The 23,186-nt window shown below is 41.0% G+C and overlaps 1 protein-coding gene across 3 annotated transcripts in view; it reads left to right on the forward strand.

Moving 5' to 3' along the window:
• The first annotated feature begins 5,953 nt into the window (after positions 1-5,953).
• shank1 (SH3 and multiple ankyrin repeat domains 1) overlaps positions 5,954-23,186 on the forward strand; it is a 130,944-nt gene continuing 113,711 nt past the window's right edge. For all 3 annotated transcript variants that reach the window (XM_038297323.1, XM_038297325.1, XM_038297324.1), the window contains exon 1: positions 5,954-6,257. The gene's annotated coding sequence lies outside the window, so the exon portion shown is untranslated. The remainder of the gene's footprint in view (positions 6,258-23,186) is intronic.

Genomic DNA, 23,186 nt, shown 5'->3' on the forward strand with positions numbered 1-23,186 from the left:
ATTTTAAGGGTATGTAGTTAAAAAAGTATTCAAACCTTTTGCATTTTTTGCTCTTTACATTTATTCACGTTACAACAAACTCCAGTTTTACAGGATTTTATGTGGCAAAATGAACACATTTCTTATTGCCTACAAAAGAAGTAGTAAAAATATCATTATTCCTTTTTAAATTCTTTTGAAATGCATCATGTACGGCTTAAAATCTGTATCATGATATTAGCCTTTCATATCAGTAATTATTGATTAGCGTTTTGATTACATATTTGAAATAAGACCAGGGGGGAAAAGGCCTGAATTTAAATCGTAACCCTCTTCAAAAATAACCTTTAAAATCAGTCAGCTAAACACCAGTCTTGCTTAGTTTGCGTTCCAAAGAACAGAAAAGAACTTCTTTAGGACAGGAATTGGAGATAGATTTACCGGAACTCTGTGCTATGTTGAAAGCTGTTGTTTTTAAACCTAACCCTGCCTTTAATCTCTCCATAGCACGTTCTCTGACTGCCCTAGATTAGCAGGCATGGAAGTGTTCTTAGTTTGTGTCTGATCGTGATTAAACAATTCAATAAAAGCTGAATTCTACATGCATATGTTTAAAGCTACCATCCAGTGTTTAGACAAAAGCTGCTTCCTTCTGTAAACGTTTGTTCCCTTCTTAAAATGAGCCTTCTTCCTCTGCTCGTTTTTCTTTCTCTTCTGCTCCTTTCATCCTAAAAGCAGCGTTTCTCGCCTAGATCCTCTTCTCTTTTGCAGCATATGACCCATTTCTGCCACTTCTGTCTTTTCTTTCGAGCTCTCAGCCAAGCTGCTATTTCTGTTGCCAAGTTTAACATATTTCCCATAATGATGGCCTTAAAGAGAATGAGATGGAGATGATGCATCTACAGTAGTGGGGTATAGTACATTTTTACTGCTACAGGGGTTGAATGAAACAATGACGAATACTTATTTTAAAAGGAAGCCAAGATGTTCCTGTGCAGATATACATTAATTAAAGCCGCAAAATGAGCAGGAAGCCTGATGAGAGAAACTTAGGAATAAAAACACAGCTACTATTTGAATGGATGTTCCACTGATGTCATTTTAATAGCAGAGGAAGGTTGTTGAAGGTGATGGAAATTAGGTCAAAGTATTAGTAGTCTTGAAGGAAATGTATTCTATTGAAAGTGTCTTTTTAATAGGATAGAAAAATTTTTAATAGGATAAAAAATATTTTGCATTGAAATTGTACTTTAGGAATGTATAAAATATATATATAAATGTTAAAGAGATTGTTTCTCTGCAGAACTGGAAAAACATTAAATTTCTCAGCTAAAATTAGCAAATAAATAGGCAGTTGAGACATCAACATCTTAATTTCATTGAAATATTTGTTTTGTCTTTTTGTTGTTTAACAATATTGTGCTTCACATAAACAGATCCAAATAACTCACATTTTTAATTAAAGTATGATACAAAGTTAAAGTACTGATTAAAAATAAAAATATACAGATTAAACTCTATTACTTACAAAAAAGTAAAAAGGTTCCGGTTCAAAATTGTACTTAAATATAAAAGCCAAATGAACTTTTAAAACTACTCTTTAAAAAGACAATTCTATGCATAGAAAACCCATTTTGTTTTTTTCCTCACTGTGTTGGGGAAGAAACTTAAAGTTCTGCCTAGATCTGTATTTTTTTTTTTTTATTAGAATTTCAGATAGGATGGACTAAACAAGATTGAACTAAACAGAAGCAGCTGAATGCTTTTGGAGCTCTGGGATTCACAGCATTAAAGTTGCAAATAGCAATAAAACTGAAATAGAACTTGAAACAGTTAACCAGAAGCTTTACTCAGTTCTTTTGAAGATGCATCCTCATGCAAATTAGCATCTAACTTGGAATGTGCTTCAGAGGATGCTTAAATACATCATCACTTCAACTAAAGATTGCTCTGGTATGAGAAACAGGATTGAAAAAGACTCCTGCATAGATGTTTAAATATCTATGCTCATCCCAGCATCACCTGCATTCAATCACCTCATCATGCACCTCTGCTCCAGCCAATCACCATCACTTCCTGCTAAAGAAATATAAATCCTTAACCTTAATCTTGGAGAAGTTGCAAAGGTGATGGAAGGCTGGGTTTGTCCCTGTCTTATGAGCATCTGAAGGTTCAAATCTGAGTCCCTAACAACACCCAGATTTAGAGCCTGATTGCTGTTTTCTAGCTGGATTAACTGAAGCTGTGTGCTAACATTTGAACGCCCTGCTTTTGGTCCAAAGACCATTTAGTTTTGTTTTGATTTAGCAGGAGAACATGTTGGTGCATATGTAGATTTCTTCCATGCATTTACCCAGTTCTGGAATGGGTTCATATTATCTGCAGCATTGTAATATATAGCTGTGTGTCGTCTGCAAACTTATATCTCTGCATCACAAAGATAATAATAATAATACCCGCAATGTGGTTCTTCCATTTATACGCATGTAATTGAACACCTTGATGAAGGCAGTCTGTACTGTGGTTAGCACTCAACCCTGACTGAAATACGTCAAAGAAGACGTCAGTTTCATTCTGCAGCTGCTGCCCTGCAATTACCCCCTGGGTTACTTTACTGCAGGAGTTTTCTATAAGAATAGCAAGCTGGTGACACAATCACTGATTGTTGAACGGATGAAGTTCAGCGCAGGAGGAGGAAGCTGCAGAGCTGTTGAAGGTACGTTTCCAGGTGACATGTGATCGGCTTCTATTCTAGCTGCAGCAAAACTCCTACCTCCCTGACAGCAGAGGCCCAGTAATGAGTAGAAAAGTCACAGCCCTCATTGTATTGGCCACATTCCTTTGCTAAATCTTATTGCTGTTAAAGCAATAAAAAAATACTTTGTTACCTTATCTAAGCAGAAATGTTGTCTATCTATACTTCCCTGGAGAAATTATTATGATTTTATTCATTACATATCTCACTTATCTCTACTTTCTACTTACATTTAAGCTAATTTTCATTATGGCCTGTTATTACAAAAATACATAAAAAACTTCAAAGTAATTTTTTTTTATCCTGACAATTAGTTTCTTAGTAGTTGGACTCGGTACTGCACCAATGTGTTGTTAGCCACGTACCAAAATAGATTGTTTTTTTTTTCAAGATGATGCAAAGTTAAATTTGATAGTTATCAGTTAAAAAAATTAACTATATAATTCAGAATTGTAGAAAAAATGTCCTTTAATAGGATAGTACAGTGTAAGGTTCGACGCCTGTCCTTACTTTTTTCCTGCATTATTTTTACTTTTATACTTTTAAGTATTAAAACAGGTGCTTTTACACTATTCCTTCAGTAAAAGCTTAAGTTTATACTCTAACTTTTCCTAAAGTGTTTTAAGCAGTACCATGAATACTTCTACTTCTACTCTCAAGGTATTCATCACTTTTTCCCTTGGTTGAGCATCAGCTGATGAAAATATCTGTTTTTAATTTGCTTTTGAATATTTGATCGGTTAGAGAACAGGTACCAGCGGATGCTGAATGCCAAACTGGAACAAACCCAGTTTTTTAAGAAACCTGCAGATTAGCAGCGGCGTTAATACCTGCAGTATGAAAGTTACCTCAGCATGAGTCACAGAGTAAGCGACGAGGTGGACAGCCCCCACTGTGCGAGGGTTTATTTCATTCACATCTGATTGTGAATGCGCAGCATGTGGCTAATAGATGGGATGTTAATGGTATTGAATGTGTTGGAGGGGCTTGTTGTTATTAATATCACTTGGAGGAGATGTTTTAGTTTCAGTGTAGAAGCAGGGCTCCCTCATCATGCCTGAGATTTGATGTAAGGATATGCTGAGGCCTTTTTATGTACCAGACGTCATTTATTCATTTTTTTTTTCTAAGCTGCTAAACATCTTTGTCTTTCTAACTATTCATAATTAATAGCTTACCTGATAGGTTTACCAGGTAGGCTTTCTTCTGAGTTTATCTATATCCTGATTTATTTTACTGATTATTTCTGAGCAGAACAGTGTTTTTGAGGCTCCTAAGTTTAGAACATCGAATGGTTTCATTCTCTTTTGATCTGTATTTGTGTTGATTTGTGGTTTATGTGTTGATGACACTTAATTGCTTCAGTTCATTTAGAGTTTCAGGCATTTATTTTACCGCAGCAATTCAGACAGTTAGGTTTCAGACCTTGGCTGGACCATTTAAACAATTAAAATGTTCTCTTTTTCAGCTGTTATAGATTTTAGCTGTTATTGAGCCAGGCTGTTACAAGTGTTTTCCACACATCCCTACCTCATCCCTTCAATTAAATTTTTTCAGAAACCATCTCCTTTTTCCTCCTTGTTTGCACCTTCTGTAACCTCTATGCCAATATGTGACGAGTGAATTTCTCCGCTGTGAGATCAATAAAGCTCATCTAATCTAATCTAATCTAATCTAATCTAATCTCATCATTTATGTGCTAATTTAACCAAAGCTATTAGTATTGTCTTATTAACTTTGAAGAGTAGATTTCACAAAATTTCCCATCATTTTGACATGGACATCAGTTTGCCCCTGCCTGATGAGAAGGTGCTTTCAAGGATAACAAACCTTTGAGACAAAGTGTTTTTATTTTATTTTAACCAAATGAAATCTAAATGAATGAGTGAAATCTCATCCTCATTTTGTCCATCAGTTGTGCTGTTCTATAATGTTTCTATAGACTGTCTATATTTAAGGTAAAGGGTCGAGTTTAATGGGCTGTTAGTTAATGAGTTTTTTTTTTTTTTACCTATCTTGACATATTAAAACCAGAGGAAATGATTAAAATTGTAGAATAAAGGTATGACATATATCTTTGTCACATTTGAGTAAATGTGAATGTTTTTTTTTTCTTAAAAGCATCCCTTGAAATGTAAGATTCTTAAAAAAAAACAACACATGCAAAGTTTGTTTAATTCCATGCTGGACAGATCAGTTGATATGCAAGTTGGAGAATATGTTTTCAGCTTCTGCAGTGATGCCTTGCAGCACAGTGGTCCTGGGTTTGAATCGTAGCTGTGGGGGGGATGCTCTGCAGTTGCATGCATGTCCAAGCAGCTGTTAAACTCTATTGTGCTTTGGGCCGGCTCCGATTTTTTTGTTTTTCTTTGGATATTTCCGCAGTAAATTTCGACAAATGAAACGGCTTTCATGCTCCCATCAAAGGGATTTGATGCAAGTAAAATCTTTTCAAGTGTTTAAAGGTGGATGTCCTGCAGACAGCAATCCTACCATGCCTTGTTCGCTCCAATTTTAAGCTATAAAAAGAAGGTTGGCTCATCAAACAGAGTCTGACCAATGATGAAGTAATGGATTTAATTTCTCTTTGCTATTCAGCTCAGCTCGTCTGTAGAAAGCTCCTTCTCCTCCACCCACAGAGCTCCTTTCCTCCATCCTCCTCTCTGTATGATAATAAGCGTTGCAGCAGTGGCTTCCCTCATGCTCTTATACACATCTTTTCATTTCTTATTCATGTCTGTGGGTGTGAGAAAACACACATTCTGGCTGCTCCTCTCCACATTGTGCTTTAATTTGTCTTTGATTGTGTTTAATTGTGAGGAGAGGCTGTGGAAATCCTCGTGGTTGTTTTGCGTGGTAATTAGAGGATTATCTCTTCTTTATTTTACGTATCTGAGTGTCTCTGCAAGGTTGGGTGGATCCCTCTGTGTTTTTTGCTCTCAGCTCTTGTAAAAGATGAGGAAAAAAAATCTTTTCACACCTGAGAGTCTAACTCTCAAACATCAAAGATACAGAGAGAAAGAGGGGGGAGAGACGGACTGAAGGAGGGAGGGGTATGCCCTGTATCTGGGTAATGACAGAGGAGGGGAGAGATGGAGGGAGACGGAGAGGTAAGGGAGGAAAGGAGAGAGGAGGGGGTAAGAAAGACAGCCAACCAGTACGAGGAGGGCTGAAGAAGGGGAGGGACGAAAAGAGGGATGGATGAGGAGTCTATAGGACCAAAGAGATAGAAGTGTTACTACAGAGCTGCTGCTGCAGGAGGAGGAGAGGTGAGGAGCTGATAAAGATGATGCTGCTCCGCTCCTCAGCGTCCAGCAGCAGACGGGACAAACTGTAATCTCTAAAAGGTGGCGGTCATTGTTAGAGGAGGAAGGTTTTTATGGTTGCATCTTCCTGTTTGTCTCTACTCACTCCTTAATTATCTGCAACTGGCAGCCGCTGGGCATTCCCCTCCTCTCTCTCTTATTCCCACTTTTTTTCTCCATTGGAGGGAATTCTTTTTCACCAGGAATTATAAAAGAAAGTAAGACTCTTTCCTGTTTAATTCATTTCTTCATTACCGAGTTGCATGGAAGCTGAGGACGCTTGCTTTTTGTTTGGCTTCATGTTTGTGCAGAGAGTGTCAGTAGGGGGTATGTCTGTATGTGCAGCAGGAGGTGGGAGGGGGCTTCGAATGTTCAAGTTAACTGCATTCATGTGAAACATTAAAGCAAACATTGAGAGAATCTGCTGAAGATGTAGAAATGTAGGATGATTATTTGCTCCTTAATTCAAGCACAGGAATGATTTTCCCACAGCTTGGAAGAAATGAAATGTTTGTGCATCAGATATTAAAGCACAATATAACTGAATGTAGGTTTATCTTTGTGACAGACTGATAATCCCACCCACATACGTCTGCATGCCTGTCAAGGATAGCGAAGTGGTGCACAGAGCAGCTCAGTGTTCACACTAAAATGCCTGCCCGTGCAGAAAATCACGCTGTAAACCACTCTTTGGCTCCCCTGACATGCTGACTGTAGTGTACACTGGCAAGCCAAGCATGAATGAACATGGACACAGATGCATGTAAAAGAATATCAGTGCTCAGGAGCAGATGTAAGCTGGAGTTGTTCTCTAAATTCAACAGCAGATGTAGTTCTCGGTTGAACGGCTCTTTCTGTAGAACGTGTGCTGTCATTTTCTCCACCTCTGTTCAATCTATCTATAGATGCCTTTGTCTCTGCTGAAAAGGGACAGCAGGTCATTTTACAACGTGCAAATGATTACACAGAAGCAAAGGCTTTGCAGGGAAGAACTTGTTTGGGGCGTTTTTTTATGTGCTACAAACATGACTGGGAGTTTAGTTTTTTATTCTGCAGGACAATGACAATGCGGGGACATCACCCACGCACTATTATAGTAACCAACACATGCCTTTCAGGGCCTGGGTGCCAGGAGGGTAATGACAGTGGAGCGGTTCTTTAAACAGTGGAGCTTTTAGCTCGTTTTGCAGCAGGGAATTTGTGAACTAAAGTCAGTTATAAAGACATGCATGTCTTTAAAAAGTGAAGGAAAGCTGGAGTACTCTGCAAAATATGGTCCATGAGAAAAACACAAACCTTCACACAGAAAAAGCTCAACCAAGATTTGAATCGGGAACTTTAGGGTTTGGAGGCATCCCTGCTGATGCATTAGCAAGCACATTTCGATTTCATTTGGTGCATACGCTGACAGGAGATGATATTTAAACGATCTGATGTGAGGTGAGCTAGCACCGATATAATTAAAGATCCCTTCATTGTTTAGCGACTAAAATGGAGAAGAAACTGCATCAAAGCAGTGGTTTTGTTTAGCTGTACCTACCAGTGTTAAAAGGGATAATTCCTATGAAATCCCCCTTTTCAGTGCTCAAATATGTTTTGCTGTGTACTTTGAGATACTAGAAGTACAAAAAAAGTTGATTGTGGTCTCTCCAGATGCTGCGTTGATACCTTTATGTTCTGTTTTGGTCATCTTTTTTAATCCTCTGAAACATCTTTCAAACTATAACATCACTTTGATTTGTTTAAAGCCTGGAAACAACAAAGTCATAGACTTCAGATTTACCAGTTTGGCAAATCTGCAGTTTTTATTTCTGGCAGCAATGTAAATGCAATGACGGTCTCGGTTTTGAACTCTACGGTTGTGGATACAATTTTGCAAAATCAGACCTGTGCAGGACACTAGATCTGATAGCATCACTGCTATCAAACTACAAAAATGACTGAACTAAACTATGAAGCTACAATAATGAGGAATTTAGATCATCCATTTTCCTTCATGCTTATCCCTGCTGGGGTCACGAAGAGTGCTGGTGCACATCTCCAGCTGTCAATGGGCAAGAGGTGGGGTGCAGCCTGGACAGGTCGCTAGTCCACGGCAGGGAAACACGGAGACAAACAACCATTGACGCACACGCCCACTCCTAAGGGGAATTTAGAGAAGTCAATTAACCTAACAGTCATATTTTTTGGACTGTGGAGGAAGCCAGAGTACCTGCAGAGAACCAACACCTGCTCCAGGAGAATACACAACGCAATATAGAAGGACCCCAGGACGGGAGTTGAACCTGGAACCCCTTGCTGGAAGGCAGCAGTTCTACCCACTCTTCTACTCTGCAGCCCAGGATTTAGACAATTTATTTGAACAATTGAAGGAAGGATTTAAAAGCATGGTATGTTAACTTGAAAATTAATGGTTGCCTTCAGGATTTAACCAATCCCTTAGTCACATGCATCCTCACAATGACACCAACCACATCACATTTTAAGTTCTTTCCATTTACATAAAGTTTACAGGCACCACAATACCTCAGAATTGGATTATTCTGCCTTGATGTGGGTCAAATGTGTTCTGCTGTAGAACAACATGACTCTCTGCTTAGTTTTTTTTTTTTTAAGTGGGTTTTCTCCAAAAGTTCTTCGAGACTTTTAAACATCCTTGAAATTTACACAAGATAAAACAATGATTTTTTTCTGCTTCTTAAAGAGATAACTTTAACAGACTTTCTATAGGTGTAATTTTCAGCTTAATATGCACATATTAAGCTTTTCATTTAGAGGTCTTCTAATCCCAATATTGCCCTTCTCAAACTTGTTTTTAAATCCTTGAACTTTTTTTTTTAGCTTCTTATGCATCAACAGAGAGCAGTGTTTACTTACTGAGTAATGTATACCACCCACCAACAGATTACACGATGAAGAAATAATCAGTGCTCCGTCCGATGGGTGTCAGTGGTAGCACAGCAGAACTAGCAGTTGCATGGGTTTAACGGGGGATGCAGGTTGGGTTTGCATGAAGTGCGGTGGTCACATCATGAGGGACGTGCAGAAGGACCTTTGCTGGAAATACAGGTTATATCGGGGCACCCACACACACATCATGTCATCCTCCACGCTGAAGAAATTGCACAATAAACCGCTCAGCTTTATGCATACCCACAATGAGATACTATTAAAGTGTCACTTTGATAAACGTGTGATGCCACCGCTCACAATGCCTCCTTTAAACGTGCAGCTCGTTGCAAATTGAAAAGTTTAGCTAAGCCAGATTTTTTTGTATCGAACTAGGTTTAAGTTGAACAGCTCCTTCCCCCTGCTTCATGTTTATTTCCCTTCAGGACCCAGACTTTATTGTGATATATTAAAGTGATCTTGATCAATAGCTTCTGACAAAAATACTCGAAAGGAAGGAACAAGATGAAGTGGCTCATTGATGACTTGAGGGTGAATGCTGACCTCTTTGTTCATCTAAGAAGACAATCTAAGATTCAAACTGCTTAATGAAGTTTATACAGGGCCAAGTTTTAATCAATAGGTTACAGAAAATGTGTCTGCAGACCTGTGGTTGTCTGAACCCTTCTTTACTGCATAAAGAAACACAATTTGCCTTAATTTTAATGATTGTTTGTTTAAGAAGATTTGTGAAAAGTCAGAACTTTTTTTCCCAGTCCACTCACTCAGAGTGACAACAGTTCATTACTCTGAGTTCTTAGATGTCTCCTCATAACTGATTAACTTTCTAATACCACTTACTGCAGACATTAAGTGTGTTTGTTGTGATATATGATTAACAAGTTTGTTTCATAGCTTGAAATTCGTTGCCCTTTAACTTAAGGTCATCTACCAGAGGGAGAAGTTTAGTTGAGCGGAGATTAATTGGATTTGGTAGAAAAAGTTTGGAGATTAGTCTTTAAAGAATGTCACCCATCAGTATTTATTATTATCTTACAATCATTTATACATTTCCCATGACACAGGCAGCATACTTTTGCAATTTTCCCTAATCCCTTAAGAATCCCTCAAAAATCTGCAATAAATCAAAAAAGAAAAATAAAGAAATGCCATTGCAACAACAGCAATGGCATTGAAATGTATTATTAAGAATTCATTTATTTTTATCATCATTGTTGTGATTATCTTTTCGTTTTATTCTATTTTGTTTATATGTACAAAAAACGTCATATGCAAAACAATTGCCCCTCAATTTTAGTGTTTCAATGGTTTTAGTCTTAAACTGATTTTCAAAGCAATTCTTCAGATTGACCTCTCTAACAGAAACACACCAACTAAACTGGCCCTCATCATGGCTACCAGTATTTCTTAGGTAGCAACTCAGTTTCAGAATCTGAAATATCTCTTAGATATTGGAATATCTAAGAATAAGGAATCTTGTGCTTTTTGTGCATCATAACTGCTGCGTTTAGGTCAACAAAGTCATAAAAAAAAAGGTATTTGATGTGATTTAATGAGTGGATTTAAAGAATTCTGCTTGGTTGACCAGTCTGGTAGCTTTATCTTGTCATTTGAAATTAGGCAAATGTTTGTTTTTATCATTATTCCAGCAGATTTCAACACAGTGATCATAATAAATTAAGGAGTTTACATGACATCATGTCAGTTAATCAGTTCGATGATAGTTTATTGACATACAACATATTTTTTTAGTCATCTTAGTTCAGTTCCCACTGTTTCCAAAAGCAACAGATTCTGTCCACAACAATACAGAATGGTGTCATCAGCAAATAGGATAGATACATATCTTTTCAGCTTCACATATCAATATAGTACTGTCATGATTTAGCAGGATTTCTAGTCCCAGATGCAGACTCACAGAAAACTCAGGCAGGATTAAAGTCCAATATTTATTTGGATCCACACAGGGTTCTGCCCTGGAAGGCAGAGAAGACAGAGCAGATCAGGTTCACAGGTTTACAGATTCAAAGATTTACAAACCTTCAGGTTCACAGGTTTGCTCAGCAGAGCTGATGGGGATCAGGTGTGAGTGCTGAACAGCAGCTCCCAGGGAAAAGATCCACGTCGCCCTCTGGAGGGCAAACCTCTGGATCCCAACAGTACCCCCCCCCCTCAAGGGCGGATACCAGACGCCCAAAAACAAAAAACCAGAAAACAAAACAAAACAACCCACCCAGGGCGAGCGGAGGGGATAACAGGCAAGGAGGGCCAGGCACAGAAACAAAAACAGGGTCCAGAACTCAAAACAACCCACCCAGGGTGGGCGAGGACAGGGAAAGTCTCAGGTGGCCTGCCGTGGGACCGGCAGCAGGGCAGAGTTTCAGGTGGCCGGCCGCGGAGACGGAGTCTCAGAAGCTGCAGGGGCCTTGGAGGAAGACGCCAACTCCGCTTCAGCAGGAAGCACCGAGGAAGACACCGTCTCTGCTGCTGCAGGAAGCACCGAGGAAGACGCCGTTTCTGCAGCTCAGCAACTGACTCAGACAGGGTCACCCACTGTGGCTCTGAATCAGGAACTGAGGAGGCTGTCGATTGCGGCTCCGCATCAGGAACACCGGAAGCCACCGGCTGTGGCTCCGAATCAGGAGCGCCGGAAGCCACCGACTGTAGCTTCACACCAGGAGCAGAGGAAACCACCGATTGTGGCTCCACAGGGACAGAGGAGACCACCGATTGTGGCTCCACAGGAACACAGGAGGCTGCCGATTGCGGCTCCGGATCAGGAACAGATGAGACCGAGGATTGCGTCTCCACCCCAGGAGAACCGGAAGCCGCCGATTGCGGTTCTGAATCAGGAACTGAAGAGGCCGCCCATTGCGGCTTCGCATCAGGAGCAGAGGAAACCACCGACTGTGGCTCCACAGGCACACAGGGAACCGCCGATTGCGGCTCCGAATCAGGAAGTAAAGAGGCCGCCGATTCCGGAGTCTCTGGATGAAACAGAGCAGGCTCAGGGGTTCCCCAACGGCCCCAAATCTCCCGACATCTGCGATTCCACTCCTCATCACGTCGACGCCGCTCCATCTCCCATTTGCGGTTCCACTCCTCTTCTTGTCGACGCCGCTCCATCTCCAACTCTCGGTCCAACTCCCCAAAACGCCGGCGCAACCTCTCCCACCAGGATGATGGCGGAAGACTCAGAGCGGGTTCAGGGGTCTCCAGACGGCTCAGAGCGGGCTCAGGGGCCTCTAGGTGGCTCAGAGCGGGCTCAGGGGTCTCTAGACGGCTCAGAGCGGGCTCAGGGGCCTCTAGGTGGCTCAGAGCGGGCTCAGGGGTCTCTAGACGGCTCAGAGCGGGCTCAGGGGCCTCTAGGTGGCTCAGAGTGGGCTCAGGGCTCTCTAGACGGCTCAGAGCGGGCTCAGGAGCTAAGGACGCCACCAACTCATCATAGCGTCGAAGCAGCGCCACCTGCCAGGGAGGCGGCGGACGGCGCTGAGCGGGCCTCACCAGGTGAGCATGGAAGGAGTCTGCTGGGCTAGTCTGTTGGCCGGATCGTACTGTCATGATTTAGCAGGATTTCTAGCCCCAGATGCAGACTCACAGAAAACTCAGTCAGGATTAAAGTCCAATATTTATTTGGATCCACACAGGGTTCTGCCCTGGAAGGCAGAGAAGACAGAGCAGATCAGGTTCACAGGTTTACAGATTCAAAGATTTACAAACCTTCAGGTTCACAGGTTTGCTTCCATGGCAAGGACAGGACAATGACAACGATCCGGCAACGAGGGGAGCTTTCACTCAGCTTAAATAGGGAGAGCTTAATCAGCAGAGCTGATGGGGATCAGGTGTGAGTGCTGAACAGCAGCTCCCAGGGAAAAGATCCACATCGACCTCTGGAGGGCAAACCCCTGGATCTCAACAGAAACAGAAGCCCACAGAATGGGATCCACGTCACCCTCTGGAGGGCAAACCTCTGGATCCCAACAAGTACATAATAAACTATTTTAGGCTTAGGACAGAACCTTGTTAAACTCCTTATGTCATTTTTTATTTCTCTAATTGTGATGTTTTAGGCAAGCATGAGCTAGTAGCCAGGTCAGCCACACTGACTTAGACCGGGCATAAGTCATTCTGGTAAGGCTCAGACTCTCCAGTCTAAAGCAGACCGGACCAATAGGCTTGCACCAGGATTATCCAAAATGTAACAACGTTTTTTTTATTTCATTGGGATTAATAAACATTTGAACTGAGTTATGTTCTGAAAGAGTTTGATAATTGGCTGCTGTTGGAGCTTTTTTTGTAAAAAAAAAAAAAAAAAAAGATTTAATGGTTCTAACCTGTTTCCACTGACGGTTCAACCCCGATCACAAATTTGAAATCTGGCTCTACCAGCTCCTTTTAAAATGATAAGCAAGGCTTTTGTCTTAAGTCTGCTCCCCTGATTCTAACTCTTTTTTTATTTAATTGAAAACCTTTGAATGGTCATTTGGGTTAAACACTTTACTTGCATCTATGCAAATCCCAATGGTGTACTCTCCAACACCTCCTCAATGGCCAATGAGGTAAGCCAATAGGTTCATTAAAAGAAAAGTACAACTGACTTAGACATCTTTTATTGTCATTGTGTATACACAGAGTGTATACAAAACAAAGTTTCATTTTGTACAGCTTCATAACATTTCAATTCCTTAAAGTGCAGCAGTGATCAAATTAAATCAGTGTGGAAGAAAAAATATGGTGCAAAAAAAATGCATTGATATGGAAGTTCAGCGCATTAAATATGTCTGGTGCAAATATGCAGAATTTTGAATTGATGTTATTAGTGTGATGCAGAGTCAGTGACATGATTTAGAGTTCGGCAGTCTAATGGCAGGTGGGAAGAAGCTGTTTCGGAATCTGCTGGACCCGCATCGAATGCTGCAAAGCCTCTTCCCCAAGGGCAGCAGGGAGAACAGTCAATGGTGGGGGAGTGAGGGGTCATTGGTGATTATACGGGCTCGGGTCACGCAGCGCTGGGAGGAAATGTCTTTTATGGAGGGAAGAGGAGCCCCCATGTTCTTCCCTGCTGTTCTCACCTCTCTTCTCAGGTTCTTCCATGCTGAGACACTGCAGCCTCCACACCACACAGTGAGACAGCAGGTCAGAACGCTCTCTATGATGCATCTGTAGAAGGTTGTGAGGACTGGTGGGGGCAGGTGGGCTCTCCTCATCCTCTGCAGGAACTGACAGGACTTACATTATCATATTGGCACCATGTACCTGGGATTCCCATAATGAAGTGGTTTAAGTCTTGGACTGTCATGCAGAGGACCCAGGTTTGAACGCCTGTTGTGGCAGGAGGGGCATCTGGCATAAACATGTTGCCAAAACTGACAAGCAAGTCACGGTGACTCATGAATAAGGTAGCAGCTGAAAGGACACAAACATTGGCATACCTTCATTAGTCTAGTGAGGTCCATGCTTTGATGGACTGGGACTGATTTGGACGCTTTATGGTTATGGTGTTATGCCAGATCTGTGCAGCACACACACTTTCTTAGTACTGCTAACAACAGCTACTGCCAATGAAATGTTCTACATAACACAAATTTGACTTGCATTACATCCCTAAAGGGCCTTTACCATGTGAAATCTGCTTTTCTCAACTATTAACCATACTATTATTCTATTCCTTCCTCAAAATAATTCACAAAATTGTATTTTGCTTGAATCATATATGTTTGAGTAATGCTTGTGAATTCTGCTACATGACCAAGAGCCTATCACTGTTCTGGAAATTTCAAATCAATAAATTTTTTTCATCAAAGGAAATTAAATAATGTATTATTAGAATGATTGGGCTGCTCAGTGGTACAGTGCTTTGCGGCAAAAGGTTCTGGGTTTGATTCCCGGCCCAGGGTCTTTCTGCATGGAGTTTGCATGTTCTTCCTGAGCATGCGTGGGTTCTCTCTGGGTACTCCGGCTTCCTCCCACAGTCCGAAAACATGACTGTTAGGTTAATTGGCTTGTCTAAAGTCCCCTTAGGTGTGAGTGTGTGAATGGTTGTTGTCCTGTTTGTCTCTGTGTTGCCTTGCGATTGAACTGGCGACCTGTCCAGGGTGGACCCCGCCTCTCGCCTGTAGACAGCTGGAGATAGGCACCAGCACCCCTCGTGACCCCACTTGGGATAAGCGTGTAAGAAAATGGATGGATGGATTATTAGAATGAGTAGTCATTACTTTTCCATGTGTATTAATATTTATTCACCCTTCCAGGAATCACCTACCTTGACCAAACTGAGCCTGCCCTGTAATTATTAAACCCATTAACTTTGATCATTGAGCAGTGATGTGAAGCTGAGCATGCTCACTTCTGCTCAAAATCTGTGAGAGGTCAGCACTTTTTGTTCAGCATCCTTAGGAAGAGCCTAATTGCCACAACTGGTGTGATACCATGCTGCAGCTTTCTTACGGTGATGTCACAAAGGGAGAGTTGGTGTAAGTGTCTTTCTTCTGGGTTAAGTGAAGACAACTATTATTTCATAGCAAACAAGTACTCTTTAGTCCTAAAGGCAATATTTCATCAAGTATACATATTACATACAGTTGACTTTTCAAAAATGATGGAATAGAATATTTAAGATGGTTCTCTGAAGGATAACTGAACCAGTTATTTGACTCGGCACCATCAAAGGGCCAAGTAGAACTAATTAAACACGTTTGAGGAAAGCAATGACTTGCAATTTTAAATGACAGTCACATTTTTTAAGTCAGATTTATGAGTGAAGTTACTTTAAAGGAAGTCATAACGTCATGTCTGGGTGAGACGCAGCTGTAAAGTCTTTATTTGCTGTCCTCCGGAGGTTTTTACGATCCTGAGCTGCGCTTTGACTCCTTGGGAGACCATTTTGCCCGTGGAAGTCGAGCTGATCTGCTTCAACAAGCCAATTTAGCTACAGCTGAGATCTGACTGCCATGTCATCTTTGCTTCAAACATTATTTGGCACATAGAAAGAGCCAAGGTCCAGCAAACAACCCACCCTCAGTGCCAGCACTTTCAATTGACATTCAGCTCATGTTAGCAGGGAAGTACCATTAATTCCATCTCTGTCAGCAATGTTCAGTTTGTTTCCAGTACGTACTTAGAGACGTCGGCAGCAAATTGGCATTTCCAACCATGCAGATCCCTCCATGGGGATCTGGGGGTTGCAATCTCTGCTCAGCACACATTTGGCTTTACTGAGCATAGCACAAAGAAGGTTAATAAGCACACAAAGACAGATCTTACCTGATAAAGGATTTAAATTATATAAATAATTTAGTGAGAATGAATACAGTTTATTTAGGATTTCTCATCCATCTGCTCGGCTGCTTTAGAGTTGAAACCTTGCCAGGGTTTGATTTTTCTCTTGGGTTATTATTGCTAGCCTCCCTCTTGTTTTTGTGCTTAGCTGTATGGGAGTTTAGCTCAGCCTTCTTCCTGCAGCACAGCTCGGGGGTGATGCAGCTCATACCTCCAGATTTAGACTTCTCCATCTCTCACTCCTTCCACTCTTTTCTTCCTCCCGCCCTCTCACTCCTTTTCCATCTCTTACTGGTGGTAAAGCACTGATCTGGGACAGACATGTCTCCCCTGCGCTTTGTCCTACTTCAGGCGTGTCCTCTCTCCCTCTCTGTTGTTTCTTTCCCCTCTGCCACTTACCTGCAGCCACCTGTCTTTGAGTGACAGGGTCTGTATCCTTCTCTATTAATCATGTCACTGTCTGTGAGTTCTTCATCACACCGGAGTGATGGTTCTGTCTGGCATTAATGGGCTGTTGGGGTGTTTGGAGACAGGGGTGATACCATTACTTCAATGTTCTTGAAAATTGATGCCTGTTTGCCTTGAAATGCCTCCCATTTGAAAATAAACTATAGTTTGGGGACATTTGGGACAAAACTCGAGGCGTCAGTGAAGAAGGAAATCACACGTCCGATTGGTGAGGATACCAACTCTCTGCTGAGCTGTTTGTCCCATCGGTGCTTAAGCATTATTGGTTGATATTTGGTTATCTGAGATAATAGGGTGTCTAGGTAAGTGTCAGAATGGGCAGAGAGTGAAATGAGAGAAAACAGATAAGCTGTTACTGCAATAGCTTGATCTCACACTAGCTTAAAAAACTCCAACTTGTAATCAAACCATCTGAATTTTTCACAGAACAGCTGAGGACAGTTTGTAAAATTCCCTATTTCCAATAAGATGACAGCAGGTGTCAGCCTTTAACATTTCCCAGACAAAAGGTCTTCTAGGTTCGGTGTACAGATTGTCTGGGATCCCAGGATCCTCTCTTAGTTTTACTTTCTCCAGTCCATCCAGCTGGTTTCTATCAAATTTAAGTCTAGGGACTGAGAGTGTCCAGATGGTAGCTTCTCTCTCTGCTTGACAATTGCATGATGATTTGTCCAGATCTTTCAGATCGTGGTTCTGTTCAAAGGTACTGTGACCCCTTCCTTCATTTTCAGTCTGGAAAAGTCCACATAATGTACACAAGATATCCTGGAGCTTCATCTAATTCCCATTGCTTTTGGCAGAGGAACTGAACGACAGCCTCACACATACTCTATCACACCCAACATTGGCACGAGGTTCTTTTTAACAGTTACATCCTTTCATTCTCATCAGACCCAATTGAAGTGTTTGTTGCAGAACACCAGAAAAAATGTCTCGACTTTTAAAAATTAGCAACAATCCATCTTATTTGGTTGCTTATCCTTACCATTTGTGGTAAAGTGGCTGAAGGAAATGGGCACTCCAGGAAAACAGAAACGTGTTACTAACTACTAATGAAAAGTTTAGAGATGCTATTATCAGTTAAAAGTAATGTATACATAGAAATTTGTTAATTGCACTTTGTGTGGACAAACATGCAATGGTAGGTTTGAAATTAATGTTCATACTTTTCTCCAAGTTGCTGTGATGGATATGCACTACAGTTTGTGGAGATCAGTCTCTTAAAATTCCAATCAAATGTATTTAAGTGTTTGTAACTTTACAAGCTTTGGAAAAAAGCTTAAGGCTGTTATTATTGTTATACACTGCTTTGGATTTAATTATTTATCACATTCTGGGGTTTATAAATAATCTGACTTTAGTCGTAACCGTTGTAATGTACTGATCTCCACAGATGAGTACCTGAAGCATAAATGATTATAACTTGTGTTTTAGCGTTAAATGCTTGTAGAGAACAAAGTTATCAGTAATTTTTAGCTCTACCAATGGGAAGTATGACCCTTGATGTTTTTCTTTCTCCCTCTCAGGCTATAGCCATGCCACCGAGGAGTCACTCAGTTTATTTGGTTATGAAAGTGTTTCAGCAGCAGTGCTTTGCCTCAAGCCAACATTTGATCAGCACAAAGACTGTTCGGAGTGTGATTATGCGTCTTGGGATACTGCAACATACTCTATAATAACACCCAGCTCTCTCTTGATCTCTTACTTGCTCTCCTCACAACCAAATCCCATTTATCCCATTACAACCGTCCGCTGATGGTAATTGGAAGGAGTGTAGTTGCAGAGACAGAGGGTTGTGGAGCTTTGGCCAGACTCCTCCATGCATCATGAATTCTCCCTCAGTTTATTAGGACTAAATGGGAAGTGAGGGGAGGGGGCTTTTCTTACCACTGCATCATTGAATGGGGATTGCTATTTTTAGCAGTATGAGCAGATGCATGGCAGCAGTGGACCAGGAGTGGTGATGATGAGACCATCAGATGGGATATAACCTGTGTGTTTTGGGTATTCGAAGACAACTTAGGGCAGCAGGAGAATGTAATGCTGCAATCAGAACAGTCTGTTAGTGAATGAAAACATTTTAACCTTTTAACAACGTGTTTAAACAATAAATACAGTTTATTGTTGACATGGATGCAAAGCTTCTGAGTGTAAGTTCTCCATCCATCCCTTTAATTAAGGGGTAGGAGAGACACCCCTCCCACAAAGAAACATGCTCCTTCTACCCAAGTCTGAGGAGACATACAACCCCTTTAGTGAGTTCTAGGTCTGTTCCAGAATGTTCCTCCTACTGGGACTGTGATTAAATACTGAAAAATGTAGGGGCCTGAGATACCCTTACAACGGGAACTAATTACTATCGCTGCAGAGGCTCCAATCTGAGCTCCCTCGAATGACACAAAAAGGCACCCCACTGCTAAGACTGAGTCCAAGGGCTATGAAGGTTGCAGCCATAAGACGATGAGCATTCTCTGGGGAATGTTGGTTTTAAACGATGCTAACTCGGTTCTAACAAGTCCAAGGTGGGCCAGGGAAAAATTCCCACAACTATTGTCTGAACTCTTATACCCAAGCAAGATGGACACATGCTTTGATGCGCCTAACTTTGACCCTGTTAGCTTAATGTAGCATCTGTAATTAACACTAACTGAACCTTGGCTGCTCAGTGGCGCAGTGAGTAGCACTGCACCTTGCAGCAGGGTCTTTTTGCATGTTCTCTCTGAGCATACTTGGGTTTTCTCCAGGTACTCTGGCTTCCTCCCACAGTCCAAAAGCATGACTGTTAGGTTAATTGGCTTCTCTAAATTCTCCTTAGGTGTGTGTGTATGTGTGTGTATGTGTGAATGGTTGCTTGTCCTGTTTGTCTTGTGTTGCCCTGCAATGGACTGGCGACCTGTCCAGGGTGTACCCCGCCTCTCGCCCGTAGACAGCTTGAGATGGGCAAGAGCACCCCTCGCATCCCCGCTTGGGATAAGCGTGACTGAAAATGGAGTGATTAACCTGTCAACGGTTTCCTGGCAGTAATTGTTAAAGTTGGCAAAACTTTGCAAACTAAGTTTCATATACGTAGGTGCTTATTTGAGCTACTGTTGCTTTTCTCTCATCTCAAAACCTGCACAGCTAATTGGAATTGGTTTTTTTAACACATGCCGTTTCAACACACTTTGAGAGACGATTCAATCATATCGTACTAACAGATTGGTTAAAAGTTTTCTCTGTAATGACATCCAGCTGTGTGCATCAGGTCATTGGGTGTGTGTTGGATTTCAGTGGTTGGGTCCTCCAAGGAGTACATAGAGGGGTTCCTTCGAGGGTTGTGAATATAAGGAGTCTTGCTATGGATTTGAACAGAACAAGCCTTGCCCGACTGTCACCGCCCCTCACTCAGCGTATGCCCTGATAGCTAGCAACTGTGACAGTTGGCACACAAAGCAAGGAAAGATAGATGCCGAAACTTCTCACTACTCTTCTGTGTGCTAGTTGCATTTTCAAGGCAGTTTCAGCAGCAGTTTGGTGCAAATATCAGATTGTAGTCCCCACACTGCAGAGATATTGGAATTGATTCCAAAAATATTCATAACAGTCGAATGGACTTGGTTTCCAATTTTGAAGACGTTTCGCTTCCCATCCAGGAAGTTTTTCAATTAAAAATGTTAAGAATAGTGTTGAGTTTGAGGTTTTCTACAATAGCCCAATAAAGCTTTGTTTTTGTTTTGTAAACATGCAAATTGGAAAAGACATGCATTCAGTGGATTGTTTTTAATTTTTTTGGAATGACTATGACCTGTATAACTGAGAAACTTCACCAACAATCTGAGCTTGAATGTCAAATCCATTTGCACAGTGGACAGATAAAACCTTTCAATAAACCAAACATTACCCGCAACATATCTGACTCAATAACCATTTAAAACAACCATTTTCATTAATTTCAGATGGAACTGTTCACACACTTGTATTATATTAAACCTCACTTACAATATTCACAGTTGTTCAGCGCCATTTCCCTTTTTTTCTCTGAGCACAGAGCAGCCATTTTGCTTGGAAATGCAATGAATCAAAGGATACCCAAGACTACGTTTGATACACCGGACCCCGCCTTTAAAAATGGGCAAAAAGAAGGCTGCATTTGTCGGCCGCATAAAGAGTCTTCCAATCGGAACAGGGCATTGCGCAAGGCTATGATGTATTCGGCTAATTAATCTGGCCTTTGGAGGATGAATTCAAATTCAGCGACTGACTTTGCAGGATTCACATGTTATTGTGTCACTGAATTTTGCAGCAAACCCTAACACTGAGAATGTATTCACCACTGACTTTCAAAAAGATATTTTACCACTGCCACTCAATGCATATTTTCTCCCTTTAAGAGGAAATGGGATGTTCCTCTGAGATATTTCCGTGAGAAACCCTACAGATCAGTAGTTTCTGAAACACTCAGACCAACCTGTCCATCTCTACCAACCATGCAAGCTTCCAAACCCCTTATATTAGTCTCTTCTTCATTTTAGACTTCTTTAACTTGTCTTTAACAATTCTGGTCATCTTAAAGGCACTAAATTGTGATTGCGTGATGTAAAATTTATGGTACAAAGCAGACGAAAAGGTCCACGTGATAAAACGGCTGGTAAATGTATTCTGTTATGGATGAGGAACACTCTAGCATCTAAGATAGGATCAGGATGGATGAAAACCAAACATTTTGAGAGTAATATAGAACACAATTCAGTTTATGTACTACTACAGGTTATGATAAGAACCCTATTTGTTTATGGGGTCCTTCTTTAAATCCATTTGCTCTCAAAGCTTTGAGTGGCACTTCAGACTGATGGGATCTTGAGCATCTTATTCTATCCAACAGCAGCAGATGTTTCATATCCTGTTATTGGTGAGAGGCCAATATGAGTGAATTGTATTTGATGTTTCAGTTGTATGCCAGGTGGAGACTCTTGTTTAGGGCATTGAGTGTTTTCGTTGGTGCTGCTGTCACTCTGAATGACACACGGTTTGTGCAGATTTCACCTGGTGTCAGGTTTGCTTCTTGTGATTGAAGGGTGCCTCGTCTGCTTTGCTTTGTTTCAGTCACGGTGTAACAGCTGTAGCCTGTTCACTCTTCATTTTCCAGTCCAGTGATTAGCTTTGACACCACAAAAACTGTCCGTTGTCCTTCATTGTAATTGTGTGACCTCTTTAAACAACTTTCTTACCTCTCAAATTATTCCTGCCTTGCATAGAAAAGGATTTAGATTAATTTAATTTATATCCCGTAGCTTTCTGTATGACTTCTTATTAGTCTTTTTTAGTTGTTTTTTTAAAATAACAGTAGTACCGTAGTAGTTTTTTCAGCTCCTAAGAGAGGGAAATAAATGTAAATCATTATATATTTGTATTAATATTATTACTACTACTTTATATTATCATTAGTAGTAGTGGTAGTATAGTTTTATTTATTTATTTTATTCTATTACTATTAGTGTTTTCCTATCCTTCCTTAAATCCTCATTTATATGTGGGCTGATTTTTTCCATTCCTCCTTATTAAATTTTTTATTTTATTTTATACTTATTCTAAATTTGCATTAAAATTTTGCACAAAAAAAAAGAAAAAAATGCATTACTGAAAAGCGTTGTCTTTTCTGATTACTAATGGCTTTTAATTTGGATAAATACTGCATTTATTCATTAATAAGCACGATAACCTTTCTTTTTCAGGTACATATTTCACAAAAAGCCTTCTCATCTTTTAATGTTTCCTTTCAAACTGTAAAAGTGGTTTTGATCCATATTTCTTGAAGGTCTATAAGTTTTCTTTTATCTCTGGCGTCTTTCTTGTAATTCCATAATTTCTTCACTCTCAGTTTCCTTGGGAGCAGAAATCTAAAAGCTTTGCACGGCTCTGCATGATGCACCAGCAGTAGGCAGCAGTGGGTGTTTTTAAACTGCATGGGAGATGATGAGTCGGCAGTGTTCATGTCCAGAGAAAAAGGTTTTGGGTGTCGTGCTGCATTAATAATGGAAACACAGCTGGCAGTATTTATAGCAGCAGCAGCATGAATGGGAGGCGATGCATGAGAAGGAGTGCATCCTGCCAGGTTGGGTGGACATCAGGCTGGTGGATCATAGTGGGCGGTGCTGAGCCAGAAGCCATGGGAGGGAGGTGACACATTTGAAACAGACTAACTGAGGTCATAAGCCAATGTCCAGCTGTGATGTCTGAGGACTTGATATGAGAGGATTGCTGCTGATGGTTAGACTCTAAAAAGGGATGGGCGCTGGAGAGAGGAACACATCAATGGAGCTAAAGGGCGTGCAGCTTGTGGGAGCTGTTTGAAGTCGTATTGATTGGCCTACATTGCAGCCATGTGATTGATTTCTCCCACTGCTGTTAGAGTTTTAGTTCTCATTCTCTGGCCTGAAGTCATTTCACTTCTCATTTGTCACCGATATGCCTTTCTGTGATCAATCACATCATATGGTGTTGGTAGAAAAAAA

Source organism: Cyprinodon tularosa, unplaced genomic scaffold, assembly GCF_016077235.1.
Source record: "Cyprinodon tularosa strain WSP-4 unplaced genomic scaffold, ASM1607723v1 ctg386, whole genome shotgun sequence".
Lineage (NCBI taxonomy): Eukaryota > Metazoa > Chordata > Actinopteri > Cyprinodontiformes > Cyprinodontidae > Cyprinodon > Cyprinodon tularosa.